Genomic DNA, 16,784 nt, shown 5'->3' with positions numbered 1-16,784 from the left:
CTTGATAGTATCCTTTGATGTGCAAAACTTCTTTGTTTTGATGAAGTCCAGTTAATCTATTTTTTTCTGCTATTGCCTGTGCTTTTGGTGTCATTTCCATTCAATGGTTGCCAAATCCAGTGTCACGAAAATTTTCCCCAATGTTTTCTTCTGAGAATTTTAAAGTTTTAGCTCTTAGGTTTAGGTCTTTGATCCATTTTGAGTTAATTTTTGTATATGATACAAAGTCAGGGTCAAACTGACATAAGGATATCCAGTTTTCCCAGTACCATTTGTCGAAAAGACTGTCCTTTGACCATTGAATGGTCTTAGTACCCTTGTCAAAAATCATTTGGCCATATATGTGAGGATTTATTTCTGGACTTTTTATTCTATTCCATTGGTCTATATGTCTGTCCATATGTCAATACCATAATGTTTTAATTACTGTAGTTTTGTAGTATGTTTCAAAGTCAAAAAGTGTGAGTCCTCCTACTTTATTCTTCTTCGAGATTGTTTGGCTATTTAGGATCTCTTGCAATTCCGCATGAATTTGAAGATTACATTTTCCATTTCTGTGGAAAAGGCTGTTAGATTTTTGATAGAGATTGCATTGAATCTCTAAATCACTTTGGTTTTATTGACATCTTAACAATGCTATGTCTTCTTATTTGTGAACATATTCAACTTGTCTAAGCCTTCTTTAATTTTGCCATTTTTTTTTGAAGTCATGAAAATGTTCTGGAAATAGTGGTTGTAGCTATACAACCTTGTGTATATACTGGAAATCAGTGAATTTTTGGGTATGTGAATTACACCTTGATTTAAACAAAAAACATTTTCTTCAACTTAATCTCTACTTCCAGCTCTCATTTGTTCTCCCCATCATTATCAGACTTCTTGGAAGAAGCTATACACTTAGAGTCCCATTCTCAGCTTTCATTCATTTCTCTGCCCAATGTAATCTGGCTTTTGACTCCATTAATCCATTGAAACTGCCCTTGATTTTGTCTTTTTTTGTTTTGGGTTTATCAGCTTTTGGCACAGTTAATGTGCCCCCCCACCCCCAAAAAAATAACCTTTTAATTTTAGAGCAGTTTTAGGTTTACAGAGAAATCACAGAAATAGTACAGAGAGGTCTCATAAACCCCTCACTCAGTTTCCCTACTGTTAACATCCTACATTATTCTAGTACAGATTTTATAATTAATGAGCCAATATTGATACATTATAATGAATAGAAGTTCATACTTTATTCAGACTTCCTTAGTTTGTAGCTAATGTCCTTTTTCTGTTGCAGGAGAGCATTCAGGATACCACATTACATTTCATGATCATGCATCCTTCGCCTCTTTTGGCTGTGACAGTATCCTGAGATACTGGAAGTCTGACTTTCCATGTTTTTGATAACTTGACAGTTTTGAGGTGTACTGGTTAGGTATTTTGTAGAATGTCCCTGAATTGGGATTTTTCTAATTGTTTTTCTCATACTTAGATTGGGGTTATAGGTTTTTGAGAGAAAGACCACAGAGATAAAGGGCCATTTTCATCACAACATACTAAGGGTATCAACATGACTTATCATTATTGGTGTGAAACTTGGTCACTTGGCTGATGTAGTGTTTGTCATGTTTCTCTACTGTAAAGGTACTCTCTACCCCTTCCCCCTTTCCATACCATTGTCTTTGGAAGGAAGTCATTATGTGGAGCCCACACTTGAGGAGTGGAGAGTTTGCTCCACTTCTTTGAGTTGTGAGTATCTACATGATTTGTTTGGAATTCTTCCACCCTAGATTTGTCTCTTCTCCTCCATTTATTTATTTAGTTAGTTAGTTAATTCTTTCTTTATACCAGTATGGACTCATGGATATTTAGTATGTAGTCCGGGTCATAGTCCAATACTACAGTTTTTTTGCTCAGATTGTTAGGACTATGGCCATTGGGAGCGTTCAGTTGCTTTTCTGTGTCCCTTTGACATATTTCCTGCCCATTCCTCAGATCAGCCATTTTCTGAAAGAGTCCTGATTCCTTTTTATAGAGAATGTTGTTAGAAATCAAGGTCTTGCTGCTAAGCGAGCTCGTCGTTACTGGGGTGGTGTCTTTCTTTTTGAATCACTGTTTTTCTTTGTGTCTGTGATACCACACTTTTTAAGTCTTACAGGAAGCAGTACAGTGTAGCGGTTAAGAACAAGGGCTCTGGAGGATGAGGGTGTAATCTTGGTTGCACTTCTTATACTCCACCAAATGTGTAAATCTGAGCAAAGTGATCTCTCTAAGCCAAAATGTCCACATCTGTAACGATGCAGATAATAATGGTAAATTGCTCATAGGGTATGTAAGGATTAAATGAGGTAGTGTGCGTAAATCACTTAGTACAACACCTAGCACATAGTAAGCATTCATTAAGTGCTTACTCCTTTTCCTCTTGTTAATATTTTCATCTTCCTTTTTGGCCGTTCCCTTTAGTCTACTCTCCTAGCTCTTCTTTTGTTTGTCTTCTAAATGTTAGTGTTCCATGGGGTTTTTGTCTTAGGTTTTTTTCCCTCACCTTGTACATTTTCCCTAGGCAATTTCGTCTATTCTCACTGCTTTTACTTTGCATATGGTTGATTCTCAAATCTGTACCTCCGGCCCAAACCTTTGTCTTGAGTTTGTGTATATTTAACTGCTTATGGGACACCTTCATTTGAATAACTTATATGCATCTCAGACTCAATCTGTCCATAATTAAAGTGATTATTTCACCCTCTCAAAACCTACTTTTCCCTTTTCTTTATCTTACTGGATAGTACAGTAGTACCTTTCACCCTTTGCCCAAACCAGAAACTGAAGCATCATCTTTGACTCCTTTTTGACCTCTCTACTCCCAGTCAAATCACTTACAAGACTTGTTGATTCCAGCACTTACAAGACTTGTTGATTCCAGCTAAATACCTCAGTTCTCCCCACCCACTTTCTCTATTCCATTGCTATTATCTTAGTTCAGACTACTATAAACTATTTCCTGGATTACTGTAGCTATTTTTTTTCTTGCTTTGAGATTTTATTTCTTTCTGTTTCATTCACTGTACTATAGCTACATACTTTTTCTCAAACACAAATCTGAACAAGTCTTCCCAAGTTAAAAAAACATTTTTTGTTCCTTATTGCCCTCAAGATAAAGTCCAAACTCCAGTTTAAAAGATCCTTCATGATATGGTTCTTGCTTTCATCTTTAGCCTTATCTCAGACATTTATGCTTCTGCCACACTGAACTACATTCTCTCTGTCTGTCTGTCCCTCTTCTCCCTCCCCTCCCCTCCCCTCCCCTCCCTTTTCTCTCTCTCTCTCTGTCTTTTTGTATTCTCTTCTCTGTACCTATAATGCCATACCTCTCTGACAGCATCCTCACTTCACTCCTGATAGAAATACATTTCACCTGGCTAATTTCTGTTCATTCCTAGCATCTAAGTTTAGGTCTTATACGCAATTGGCCCATAAGCCTCTAATAGTCTCTGATTATCCCAATTGCAGTATTTATCACACTGGACTTTAATTTACTGATTTACTTATTGATCCCCACCTGACTCTATGAAGTCAGAGACTTTTTATCTTATTCATCACTGTTTCTCTAGAATAGATATTTCAAAGTAACTATTCCATAGTAGCTGTCCCAAACTGGAACTTTGTTGAAAGAATGTGTGTCTTTCCTTCTACCTATAATTCCCTTGGCCACTGGGCAAATTCCTGTTTATGCTTTAAAATCTAGCTGAGCACGAATTCTTCTGTACCTCCTTGTTACTGAGCCTCCTTTGTGTTAACCTTTGGACCCTGTACATACTTTATTATTGTCCTTATCACATTATATTGTGTTTCTTTATAAGATTGTCCTTTCTTTTTTTACTAGACTGAGCTCTTTAAGGGCAGGGTCTTTTTATTATGTATATAAATTTATTTATGTTTTATTTATTTTATTTTTGGCTGTGTTGGGGCTTCGTTGCTGTGTGCGGGCTTTCTCTAGTTGTGGCGAGTGGGGGCTTCTCTTCGTTGTGGTGAGCATGGGCTCTTGTTGCTGAGCATGGGCTCTAGGTGCGCATGCTTCAGTAGTTGCAGCACGTGGGCTCAGTAGTTGTGGCTCGCGGGCTTAGTTGCTCCGCGGCATGTGAGATCTTCTTGGACCAGGGTTCGACCCTGTGTCCCCTGCACTGGCAGACGGATTCTTAACCATTGCACCACCAGGGCAGCCCAGGGTCTTTTTTCATATTTTTGTCTTTAGAGTCTAGCTTGACATCTAGCGCAGTTATATGTACTCAGTAAATTTTTAAAAGTTTATTTTTTATTGAAATATAGTTAATTTACAACATTGTGTTAGTTTCTGGTGTACATTAAAGTGATTTAGTTATACATATAAATATATTCTTTTTCATATTATTTTCCATTATAGGTTATTACAAGGTATTGAATATAGTTCCCTGTGCTATACAGTAGGACCTTGTTGTTTATCTATTTTATATATAGTAGTTTGTATCTACTAATCCCGAACTCCTAATTTATCCCTCCCCTCCCTTCCCTTTTGCATACTAAGTAAACATTGAACTGCAACAGCTTGTTTTGCCATAGCATTTCCAGACTTTTAATGCAAATATTTATTTATCTAACCTTTGAGAAACGTATAAAGAAGGAACTTACTTTGAATGCTTTTTGAAACAAAGTGTTAAGGTATTCAGTGAGGAAGGTTTCTGAGCTTTTTGTCTTAGGGCATCTATCTAAGAGTTGGAGGTCTAAAAGTTACATAATTAATTAAAATAAGAACAAGCCTGAAGATGATTATATTCTGCCATAGCCAGGCGAGTTGCAGAGGATTCGAAAGTAGTTGAGTATTCATATATCCTTGTCATAAATCATGTAATTGTGTATTATTTTTTATTTTATTTTACTTTATTATAAATTTATTTATTTATTTATTTATGGCTGTGTTGGGTCTTCGTTGCTGTGCGCGGGCTTTCTCTAGTTGCGGCGAGCGGGGGCTACTCTTCATGGTGGTGTGTGGGCTTCTCATCGTGGTGGCTTCTCTTATTGCAGAGCATGGGCTCTAGGTGTGTGGGCTTCAGTAGTTGTGGCTCTTGGATTCAGTAGTTGTGGCTCTCGGGTTCAGTAGTTGTGGCTCGTGGGCTCAGTAGTTGTGGCTCACGGGCTCTAGAGCGCAGGCTCAGTAGTTGTGGCGCATGGGCTTAGTTGCTCCGCGGCATGGGGGATCTTCCCGGACCAGGGATTGAACCCATGTCCCCTGCATTGGCAAACAGATTCTTAACCACTGCACCACCAGGGAAGCCCTGTATTATTTTTTAAAATGAAAGAAAAAGATACTGTAACTCAGGGCTTCATTATAGTGTTGAAAGCCCAGCGGAACCTTTGTTGAAGATCAGGGATTCCTTCATTATCTGAGAGGTACATGCTGTTTCTTGGGCTATATATCTTTGGGTGGTTCTGGCATGTGAAAGAGGCCGTATTTGCCTGTAAGCTGTATGCGTTTCTCGGGCAGCTGCTGTGGGCTAAATTGCTTGTGTCCCTGCAGGTAGATGAGCCCTGCCGTGTATCCTCCTCTTGCTCCTTTATGTTCTCAGCAGAGCTAGCAGTGCCACCTTGCCAGCTCCTTCATTGCTTGCACATCAGATTGAAAATATGTGTATCTTTTACTCACTGCCAGTTCCGCACTGTCCAAGAGATTGCAGTAGCCTACAGCTGTGGAAATGACAACCTACTAAAAGGAATGCAGCAACTCAAAAGAGGGAATATCCCTGGATAATCAGATTCCTCCTATGGGGGCAGAACTAATGGAAAAGGTAAGAGAAAGCATGACAGGAAGAAAGAAGAATGGAAGCTCTCAAGAGGATACAGTTGGAACACCGAGAAAGTTGTTTTCGAACTAAAAATATATTCACAAATCTTGAATCTAAGGAAGATTAAAAACAAAAAAATGGCCAAAGATGTACCATGAGCAAAACAATATTGATACTAAATAAATATACTAACAGCCTCAGTCTATTAAAGGGACAAAGAGAAATATTGTATTGTGATGAAAGGAACAATCTACCCAACAATCCAATTTTTAGGAAATGGGCAAAACTTATGAATAAACAGTTCACAGAAAAACATTAATGGTTCTTAACACAGATAAAAAGGCACTCTACCTCATTCACAAACCATACGTAATTTAAAATTACACTTGAGTACCATTTTTCACTCTATAAGGCTGGCGAGTATTAAGAAGTTTGATAAAACACTTGTCAAGGGTGTAGGATAATGTGCTCTCTTATACTGCTGGTGGGAGCATAACCTTTATGGGAAGCAATTTCACAGTATTTATTAATTTAACATTCACATTTCCTTTGACCAAGCAGTCCCAATTTTAGGAATGTATTCTACTGATATGTTTATAAATTTGGGAAATAACATTTAATCTTTGCGGTATTGTATGTAATAGCAAAATATTGGCAACAGTGTAAATCCATCAGTAAGATCTGGCTAAATAAATTATGTTCAATACATATCATGGAGTACTATGCAGGTGTAAAATTGGGAGTGAGAAAGCTATATACAAATATGGAATGATCTACAAAGACACATTATTAAGTTAACAAAAGAAAATTGCAGAACAATGTGCCGAATAACCATTTGTTTAAAAAGCAGTGACATACAAACACACGTATCATGTTTCTTGTAAGGATACACAAAGACTTGATGTTCCTTATCTGGTAGTTAGAGAAACAGTATCTTTCACAGAGAAGTTTTAATCTTAATGAGGTCCAACATTAAAGCCTCATTTTTTTTTTTTTTTTTTCATGGATCACACTTTTTGGTGTTGTATCTATAAAGTCATTACCACACTGAAGGTCAGTTAGATTTTTCTCTTATTTTTCTTCTAGGAGTTTTACAGTTTACATTTAGGTCTGTGATCCATTTTGAGTTAATTTTGTGACAGGTGTAAAGTATGTGTCTAAATTCTTTTTTTTTTTCCTGCATGTGGATGTCTGGTTGTTCCATCCTCATTTGTTGAAAAGACTGTCCCTTCTCCATTGAATTGCCTTTGCTCCTTTGTCAAAGTCTAGTTGAAGGTATTTGTGTAGGTCTATTTCTGGGCTCTCTATTTTATTCCACTGATCTATTTTCTTATTTTTTTGCTGATACCACACTGTCTTGATGACTGTGAGTCTTGAGGTTGGGTGGTATCAGTCCTCCAACTTTTCTTCTTCAATATTGTGTTGGCTGTTCTGGGTCTTTTGCCTCTCCGTATAAACTTTAGAATCAGTTTGTTGATATCCACAAAATAACTTGCTGGGATTTTGATTGAGATTGCATCGACTCTGTACATCAGTGGGAATAACTGACATCTTAACAATATTAATTCTTCTATGCATAAACGTGGACTTCTCTCTCCATTAATTAGATCTCTGATTTCTTGCATCACAATTTGGTAGTTTTCCACATATAGATCTTATACATATTTATTGGATATATCCTTAAGTATTTCATTTTTTGGTGCTAATGTAAATGGACTTGTGTTCGTAGTTTCAAACTCCAGTTATTCATTGCTGGTATATAAGAAAGCAGTTGACTTTTATTTATTAACCTCGTATCCTGCAACCTTGCTATAATCATGTATTAGTTCCAGGATTTTTTTTTTTGTAAATGATATTTTTGTTATTGGTGGTGTCTTTTTTTCTTCTTTTCTTTTTTTGGCCACGCTGCGTGGCATGTGGGATGTGGGGTCTTAGTTCCCTGACCAGGGAGCAGGCATGTGCCCCCTGCAGTGGAAGTGTGGAGTCTTAACCACTGGACTGCCAGGAAAGTCCCTGTAAATGGTATTTTTAATTTCAATATCCAGTTGTTCTTTGCTAGTATGTAGACACACAGTTGGTTTTTGTAGCCTGCTCCCTTGTGAAACTTATTTCTAGTAATTCTTTTGTAGATTTTTTTAGGATTTTCCTTATATACTCTCATGTCATCTGTAAATAAAAAGTTTAACTTTTCCTTTACAATTTGTATTTCCTTTTCTTTCCTAATGTCACTGATTAGGACTTCCAGTTCAAGGTTGAGTAGAAATGGAGAGAACAGAAATCCTTGCCTTGTTCCTGATCTTAGGAGGAAAGTATTAAGTCTTTTATTATTAGGTATGATATTAGCTGGTAGAGTTTTCATAGCGCCACCCTGCATCTGGTTGAGTAAGTTTCCCTTCTAAGTTTTCTGAGTGTTTTGATAATGAATGGTGGATTTTGGTAAATGTTCTTTTTCTGCACCTATTGCAGTGATTATATATGGTGGGAGTAATTATAGCCCATGAATATGGTGAACTACATTGATTGATTTTTACATGTCACAAAAACTTTGGATTCCTTGCATAAACAGCACTTAATTTTTTAAAAAATTAATTAATTAATTAATTTTTGGCTGTGTTGGGTCTCTGTTGCTGCACGTGGGCTTTATCTAGTTGCGGCGAGCGGGGGCTACTCTTTGTTGCGGTGCGCGGGCTTCTTATTGTGGTGGCTTCTCTTGTTGCAGAGCATGGGCTCTAGGCGTGCAAGCTTCAGTAGTTGTGGCACGTGAGCTCAGTAGTTGTGGCGCGCAGGCTCAGTAGTTGTGGCACACGGGCTTAGTTGCTCTGTGGTATGTGGGATCCTCCCGGACCAGGGCTTGAACCTGTGTCACCTGCACTGGCAGGCGGATTCTTAACCACTGCGCCACCAGGGAAGCCTAACACCACTTAATTTTGAGAGGAGCTTATGAATTCTCCATTTGGAGAGGATTGTTGATCAGATCCTGTTTTGTACTATTTTTAACCCCTTATAATCTAGAGATGATTCTGGAATCCCTGTGTAACAGCAGGGAACCAGTTGAGGTTAGACAGAGTACATAACGTTTATAGTGGAGCCAATTGCTCAGGTTTTGTAACATTTTTTGAAAAGATCTTCACAGCCTGGAAACAGGAATAAAAGAAAGCATTTTGTGGGTAAGGCAGTAGAAAGAGAAGGAATTCAGAGTTTTCCCAAAAGTGTTGCTGGAATGACTCCTTATAGGGACCATATGAATGCATGTTTGCTAAGAAGGGAATGTGAGAACTTACCTTTCTTGATGAGAAAAAGTTTAAAAGGAGCTGGAAAGGTGAAAGGGTAAGGAACTGGTGTTAGAGATTATTTCAGTACTCAAAATCTTAAAAATAGAGTAGCTTGTATATTTTGGAGTTATATATGTTTCATTAAAAAGGCTGCTAACGTTTGCCCCCCTTTTTTTTTTTAATTTTACTTCACAGATTTAAGTCCTCAAATATCTAGTAAGCTTTGTATTATTTTATATTACTTTGAACAGTAGGTATAAGCAACATTTGGTTGCTATTTCTATGAAAATTCTTTGGCAGGCTTCTAAATCTGAGGTCATGTTAGGGTAAGTTTGGCCTCTCTTGCTGTGTGAGGCTTACTGAGAGATTGTATTTTAATAAACACAGTGAATGGTTCTGGCTTTGCCTTTTGAATCTGAATTTGGTTTCAGGATATTTAAAAATATCTTAATGATCTGATAATAGACTAACCCATTCTACAAGTAGTTTTATCAACCTGTTCAGTCCAGTAGCTTGCTTTTCCTGTAGGACCTGTGCCATCTGATCTTTTTCTCTCTTGTATTTTTCTGATCTTTTTTTCTCTTGTGTTTATCTACAAGGTAAGTTTTATTTCAGTAATCATGTTTAGTTTACCATACTACATAATTAAATACTAAAATTAAATAAGAATTATCTTTTAGAAATAAAAGTTAAGTTCCTGATTTAAAACAAAAAATAAAGGAAAAATTAAAATGTTTTTAAATAGACTGTGCTTACTACATCTTTTATCTTCCTGTTAACTGCTTTTGCAATGTATATTGTGGTTAGGTAGAATTACATAACTTTGTTCTGTGTTTTGATTGCATGTTGTAGATTTATAAATAACTTTGATAACACAGTATGTTGTACCTGAGACCAAATAAAATGGCTTTTTTTCCCATTTTTTAATATAAATTTTTATTCTCTATTCTGATAGTTAATATAAATTGCTTTTAATGTCTTGAAATAACTAGTCACTATTTCTTATGAAAGTATGATAAATGGATATTATTCTTTTTGGAGGAAAGGATATCTGCAGTCTTGCTTCTGTAGTATTTCAAAGTTCATTTTCAGTGAATCAGCTTGTAACTTAGTTGGCAGAGTAGAATACTGTTGGTGTTAAAAGGTCCTTCTTTATGTGATTTCTTATTTGCTAGGTAGTTGGAAAATGGAGTTGATCTAATTGCCTGTTTTTATTTCCTATTCCTATATGGCTCACTGTCTTCTAGAAGAAAACTTTTCCACACCTTTAACTTAGCTAGCCATCTTGGTTACTATTGGTAACAACTATTGGTACTGGTTAATTTCAAACCCACAGCACTAAGGGAAGATGATAATTTTGATTGTCAATTGGAATTTAGTTCTAAAATCAACTTCTTAAATGTTTTCTCTTTTTGAATTTCCTCATTTAAATTTATCTTGTTTATGACCAACATAAAATTTGCATGAGTTGCCAAATCTAAAAGCAAAATATCAAAAGTCATGCCTTAAAGTTGTTTAACAGCTTTGTTGCCAACACAGTGTTTTGGCAATTTAAATTGCAAATGTTATTTAGGAAAGACTAAATTGCCTCTTCTGCATTTAACCTGGTTTCTCCTCTTCTTTATAAATTACATAGTAAATAAAAATGGTAGCTAAAATATTCTTTTCTAAAGCTGTGTCTTTAAAAAATACTAAATAGGAAAACTAATAAAATTTGCTAAAATTTTACTAACTGTATTTCTTTAGGAGTTTTTAATTCATTCTAATGAAAACACATTGTATTTTGCTTCATGTTGTAAAGTAAGTTTGATATATTTGAAAAGGCTCAGGTTTTGGAATCATTGAAGCAGAGCTTCAAATTTCAGCTTTGCTATTTACTAAATCTACAATTGATAACATCGAAAATATACTAAATCTCTCTGTCTGATTTTCACATTTGTGCTTTGGTGATTGTAATACCTACCTTGGAGTGATTATATTTTCTCATTTAATTCTCATGTGTAAAGCTTTATGCATAATACTTAGCATGTAGTGGGTGCTCAATAAAATATTAATTCTCTTCTCCTTTACTTCCTTCAGTGTTCCTTTGATATTTGAGCCTTTCCTTATCATTGTATCAATTATGTAGAAAATGTCTGCAAGTTGCTGGTTAAATTATTGAAAAAGACCAGCCTGAATACATTTAATTACAAACTGTATTTTGAAGTAAAAGGAAATTGCTATCAGGATTTACTGGTAATACAAATTACTTCGTTCATTTTCTGCCTGTGAAACTAATTAAATCCAATTTTTGGCATATCTCAGAATAAGCCAGGAACTGTTTTGTCATCCTTTTCTTCAGTGACATCCTTTACATCCCCTTTAGTGAGTCCATTTGGGACCCATTAAAGTGTGACGAGTAGCATGACTGACACTGCAGACATGTAAATCACAAATCTAAAAGAAGTGGAACAGAAGATGAAAACACTTATCTATCACGAAGACCCTCAGTCTCTCAGATGAGCAAAGTGCAATTAGAATAATAGTTTCTAAAAATTATTTATCTTTTTTCCATTCCCTGATTAATAAAGGTGATGTTTTCTTAGTATGCCTGGAGGTTTAGAGTTCTTTAGTCCAGTAGTTCTTAAATTTTAGCAAGCAACAGAATCACCTGGAGGGCATCTCATAAAGATTGACTCCAGAGTTTCTGATTCAGCAGGTCTGGGGTGGGGTCTGAGAATTCATATTTCTAACAAGTTCCTAGGTGAAGCTGATATTGCTAGCCCTGGACCACACTTGGAGAATTACTACTCTAAGGGTATGTAGAAGAAGTGGGGATTAAGCAAAAGGTAGAATCAGACTGACTTTTCTGCCTAAGATTTTTCACTCAATTCAGAAAACTTTTTCCAGTACCTTCTATGTGTCTAGTACTGCAGTATCATCAAGCCTCACGTCTAGTACTGCAGTATCATCAAGCCTCACGTCTTGCTTTACGAAAGGACTCTACTGCCTAAGGAGCACTTCTAAAAGAAAAGACGAGTGAAGAAAGGAGGATAGGCTATCCATTTTGTTGCTTTTTCAAACCTCTGTCCTCATGTTATAGCAATATTTTATCTTTTGCTAATTTTAATGCAAAAACATTGGCTCTTGTAATTCTATCTCTAGGTATCTCTTCTAAGGAAGTAAATTTTGACTTATAATTAATATAGACAGAGACAGAGATATTTATCATAGCATTGTTTGTAAATAGCAAAAAAGTAGCTCACACACAGAAGTATATTACTAGGTGATTTTAAAGTAAATTGTGTATGTATGTATATGATAGCTAAATTTGTAGTCATATTTTGCTTATGAAGAAAAACATTTTGAAAATAGAAAATGCTTAATATACATAATTATTTTATGTAGGTATGTTTTGATATAATTTAACCTCTCACATTTAAGTAAAATTGTATGTATTCTATGTTCTTAACTATGTGACATTTTTAGAAAAATGAGGAAATACATCAAATTACAGGTATCTTTTAGAACATGAGATTATGATTGATTGGTACTATATATTTTCTGCATTTTGTAATGTATCCAGAATGGGGTATTTTGTAATGAAAATATTCATGCCGTATATTTACACACACACATATATATATATAAAGTTTTAGTTGAAATATATAGAGAAAAGTACAAATACAGGTGTACAGTTCAGTGAAATTTCACAAACCAGCACTCGAAACTAGAAGCAAAATACCAGCACCCCAGAAGCATGCTTTGTGCTCCTCTTGAAGGCTAAGTGCTGTCTTGACCTCTAACAGGATAGACTATTTTTGTCTGTTTTGGTGCTTTACCTATGGAATCATGCAACATTTATTCTTTGTGACTTGCTTTTCTTGCTCAGCATGTTTGTGAGATTCATCCATATTGTATGCAGTTGTAGTTGATCTTTTCTCATTGTTATGTAATATTCCATTGTGTGATTAAACCATAATTTATTTATTCATTCTAACGCAATTGGGCATTTGGGTAGTTTTCAGTTTGGGGATATTACAATTAGTGATCTCACAATATAATTGTAAAATACCGAGTCTGTCAAGTGTATTTTTGTAATTGAATTTTATTTTCCTGTTAACTTATATTATAATTGAAGTTATGTTCTCGTATGAAAATTCTTCAGTAGGATGAGTTTAAATTTTTTTGGCAAAGACAGATAAGTTGATAGACTGTTGGCGATTGTAATCAGGAACATTACTACACTCAATACTTTTAAAGCACTGCACAGATTTAAAAAAATTTTTTTTTAATTTAATTTAATTTTATTTTTTATACAGCAGGTTCTTATTAGTTATCCGTTTTATACATATTAGTATATAAATGTCAATCCCAATCTCCCAGTTCATCACCCCCCCCCACTGCTTTCCCCCCTTGGTGTCCATATGTTTGTTCTCTACATCTGTGTCTCAATTTCTGCCTGCAAACCAGTTCATCTGTACCATTTTTCTAGGTTCCACATATATGTGTTACTGTACGATATTTGTTTTTCTCTTTCTGACTTACTCTGTATGACAGTCTCTACAAATGACCCAATTTCGTTCCTTTTTATGGCTGAGTAATATTCCATTGTATATATATACCACATCTTCTTTATCCATTCGTCTGTTGATGGGCATTTATGTTGCTTCCATGACCCGGCTATTGTAAATAGTGCTGCAGTGAACGTTGGGGTGCATATGTCTTTCTGAATTATGGTTTTCTCTGGGTATATGCCCAGTAGTGGGATTGCTGGGTCATATGGTAATTCTATTTTTAGTTTTTTCAGGAACCTCCATAGTGTTCTCCATAGTGGCTTTATCAATTTACATTCCCACCAGCAGTGCAAGAGGGTTCCCTTTTCTCCACACACTCTCCGGCATTTGTTGTTTGTAGATTTTCTGATGATGCCCATTCTAACTGGTGTGAGGTGATACCTCATTGTAGTTTTGATTTGTATTTCTCTAATAGTTAGTGATGTTGAGCAGCTTTTCATGTGCTTCTTGGTCATCTGTATGTCTTCTTTGGAGAAATGTCTGTTTAGGTCTTCTGCCCATTTTTGGATTGGGTCGTATTTTTAATATTGAGCTGCATGAGCTGTTTATATATTTTGGAAATTAATCCTTTGTCCATTGATTCATTTGCAAATATTTTCTCCCATTCTGAGGGTTGTCTTTTCGTCTTGTTTGTAGTTTCCCTTGCTTTGCAAAAGCTTTTAAGTTTCATTAGGTCCCATTTGTTTGCTTTAACTTCCATTACTCTAGGAGGTGGATCAAAAAAGATCTTGCTGTGATTTATGTCAAAGAGTGTTCTTCCTATGTTTTCCTCTAAGAGTTTTATAGTGTCCGGTCTTACATTTAGGTCTCTAATCCATTTTGAGTTTATTTTTGTGTATGGTGTTAGGGAGTGTTCTAATTTCATTCTTATACATGTAGCTGTCCAGTTTTCCCAGCACCACTTATTGAAGAGACTGTCTTTTCTCCATTGTATATCCTTGCCTCTTTGTCATAGATTAGTTGACCATAGGTGCGTGGGTTTATCTCTGGGCTTTCTGTCCTGTTCCATTGATCTGTATTTCTGTTTTTGTGCCAGTACCATATTGTCTTGATTACTGTAGCTTTGTAGTATAGCCTGAAGTCAGGGAGTCTGATTCCTCCAGCTCCGTTTTTTTCCGTCAAGACTGCTTTGGCTATTCAGGGTCTTTTGTGTCTCCATACAAACTTTAAGATTTTTTGTTCTAGTTCTGTAAAAAATGCCATTGGTAATTTGATAGGTATTGCATTGAATCTGTAGACTGCTTTGGGTAGTATAGTCATTTTCACAATATTGATTCTTCCAATGCAAGAACATGGTATAGCTCTCCATCTATTTGTATCATCTTTAATTTCTTTCATCAGTGTCTTACAGTTTTCTGCATACAGGTCTTTTGTCTCCCTAGGTAGGTTTATTCCTAGGTATTTTATTCTTTTTGTTGCAGTGATGAATGGGATTGTTTCCTTAATTTCTCTTTCAGATTTTTCATCATTAGTGTATAGGAATGCAAGAGATTTCTGTGCATTAATTTTGTATCCTGCAACTTTACCAAATTCATTGATTAGCTCTAGTAGTTTTCTGGTGGCATCTTTAGGATTCTCTATGTATAGTATCATGTCACCTGCAAACAGTGACAGTTTTACTTCTTCTTTTCCAATTTGTATTCCTTTCATTTCTTTTTCTTCTCTGATTGCCATGGCTAGGACTTCCAAAACTATGTTGAATAATAGTGGTGAGAGTGGACATCCTTGTCTTGTTCCTGATCTTAGAGGAAATGCTTTCAGTTTTTCACCATTGAGAATGATGTTTGCTGTGGGTTTGTCATATATGGCCTTTATTATGTTGAGGTAGGTTCCCTCTATGCCCACTTCCTGGAGAGTTTTTATCATAAATGGGTGTTGAATTTTGTCAAAAGCTTTTTCTGCATCTATTGAGATGATCATATGGTTTTTATTCGTCAGTTTGTTAATATGGTGTATCACATTGATTGATTTGTGTATATTGAAGAATCCTTGCATCCCTGGGATAAATCCCAGTTGATCATGGTGTATGATCCTTTTAATGTGCTGTTGGATTCTGTTTGCTAGTATTTTGTTGAGGATTTTTGCACCTATATTCATGAGTGATATTGGTCTGTAATTTTCTTTTTTTGTAGTATCTTTTTCTGGTTTTGCTATCAGGGTGATGGTGGCCTCATAGAATGAGTTTGGGAGTGTTCCTTCCTCTGCAATTTTTTGGAAGTGTTTGAGAAGGATGGGTGTTAGCTCTTTTCTAAATGTTTGATAGAATTCACCTGTGAAGCCATCTGGTCCTGGACTTTTGTTTGTTGGAAGACTTTTAATCACAGTTTCAATTTCATTACTTGTGATTGGTCTGTTCATATTTTCTATTTCTTCCTGGTTCAGTCTTGGAAGGTTATACCTTTCTAAGAATTTGTCCTTTTCTTCCAGGTTGTCCAGTTTATTGGCATAGAGTTGCTTGTAGTAGTCTCTTAGGATGCTTTGTATTTCTGCAGACTACACAGATTTTTATATTACTTTCAGAGCTTTGATAACTTTGAAATGTTCTTATCATCTTGATTTTCTTTCTGTTTTATCCACTGATACCCTTATTCCTAACTCTAAAAGTATAGTTCTCAGAATTTATTCCCTTCTTCCTATTGGCTGAGTCTTTAGAACAAGGTGGAAAGCACAAAATAATTTAAATTCTCCAGTAAAAAAAAAATCCAGGTTATATATATAATATGTAAATTATATATGTATAATCTTATTAGCCTCGTTGGTATTTTAAAATTATATTGTAGTGGCAGGCTTTTGAGACAAAGTAGGACTTGTACCTAGCACAGTGCTACGTAAGTGACTCACAGGGGCTTAACATCTATCTGTTGAGTGGATGAAACAAAGACAAAATTCCACTATCAAGTTTTTCTCTTCTCAGGTTTTGTTGGCTTTTCCACTTGTCCACTCCTCTCAAATTTTGGATCTTTAGTTTAAAAATGGGTATTTGAAATGAATAAGAGAAAATTGTTACTAGTGGAATTTTTTAAAATGGAACTTTTTCTCAAGATAACCCCATAGACAAGTCAGAGGAGAGAAAGGTAAAATCGTGAAATCACTGGAGATATTATACATTTTAGTGATTTTTTTTTAATAGTTCTAATTTGGGAGAGTCTATTCAAATT

At 35.6% G+C, this 16,784-nt stretch overlaps 1 protein-coding gene across 6 annotated transcripts in view; it reads left to right on the top strand.

Annotated features, from left to right (window-relative positions):
• TFDP2 (transcription factor Dp-2) overlaps positions 1-16,784 on the top strand; it is a 174,309-nt gene that overhangs the window by 58,444 nt on the left and 99,081 nt on the right. For 2 of the 6 annotated variants that reach the window (XM_036849903.1, XM_036849900.1), the window contains exon 3: positions 5,666-5,801. The exons of the other annotated variants lie outside the window; for them this stretch is intronic. The gene's annotated coding sequence lies outside the window, so the exon portion shown is untranslated. The remainder of the gene's footprint in view (positions 1-5,665; positions 5,802-16,784) is intronic. 6 annotated transcript variants of the gene reach the window in all.

This window comes from Balaenoptera musculus, chromosome 4 (assembly GCF_009873245.2).
Source record: "Balaenoptera musculus isolate JJ_BM4_2016_0621 chromosome 4, mBalMus1.pri.v3, whole genome shotgun sequence".
NCBI classification, from domain to species: Eukaryota; Metazoa; Chordata; class Mammalia; order Artiodactyla; family Balaenopteridae; genus Balaenoptera; species Balaenoptera musculus.
Note: the sequence above shows the minus strand (reverse complement) of the source record. Positions and strands in the feature narration are given on the sequence as shown.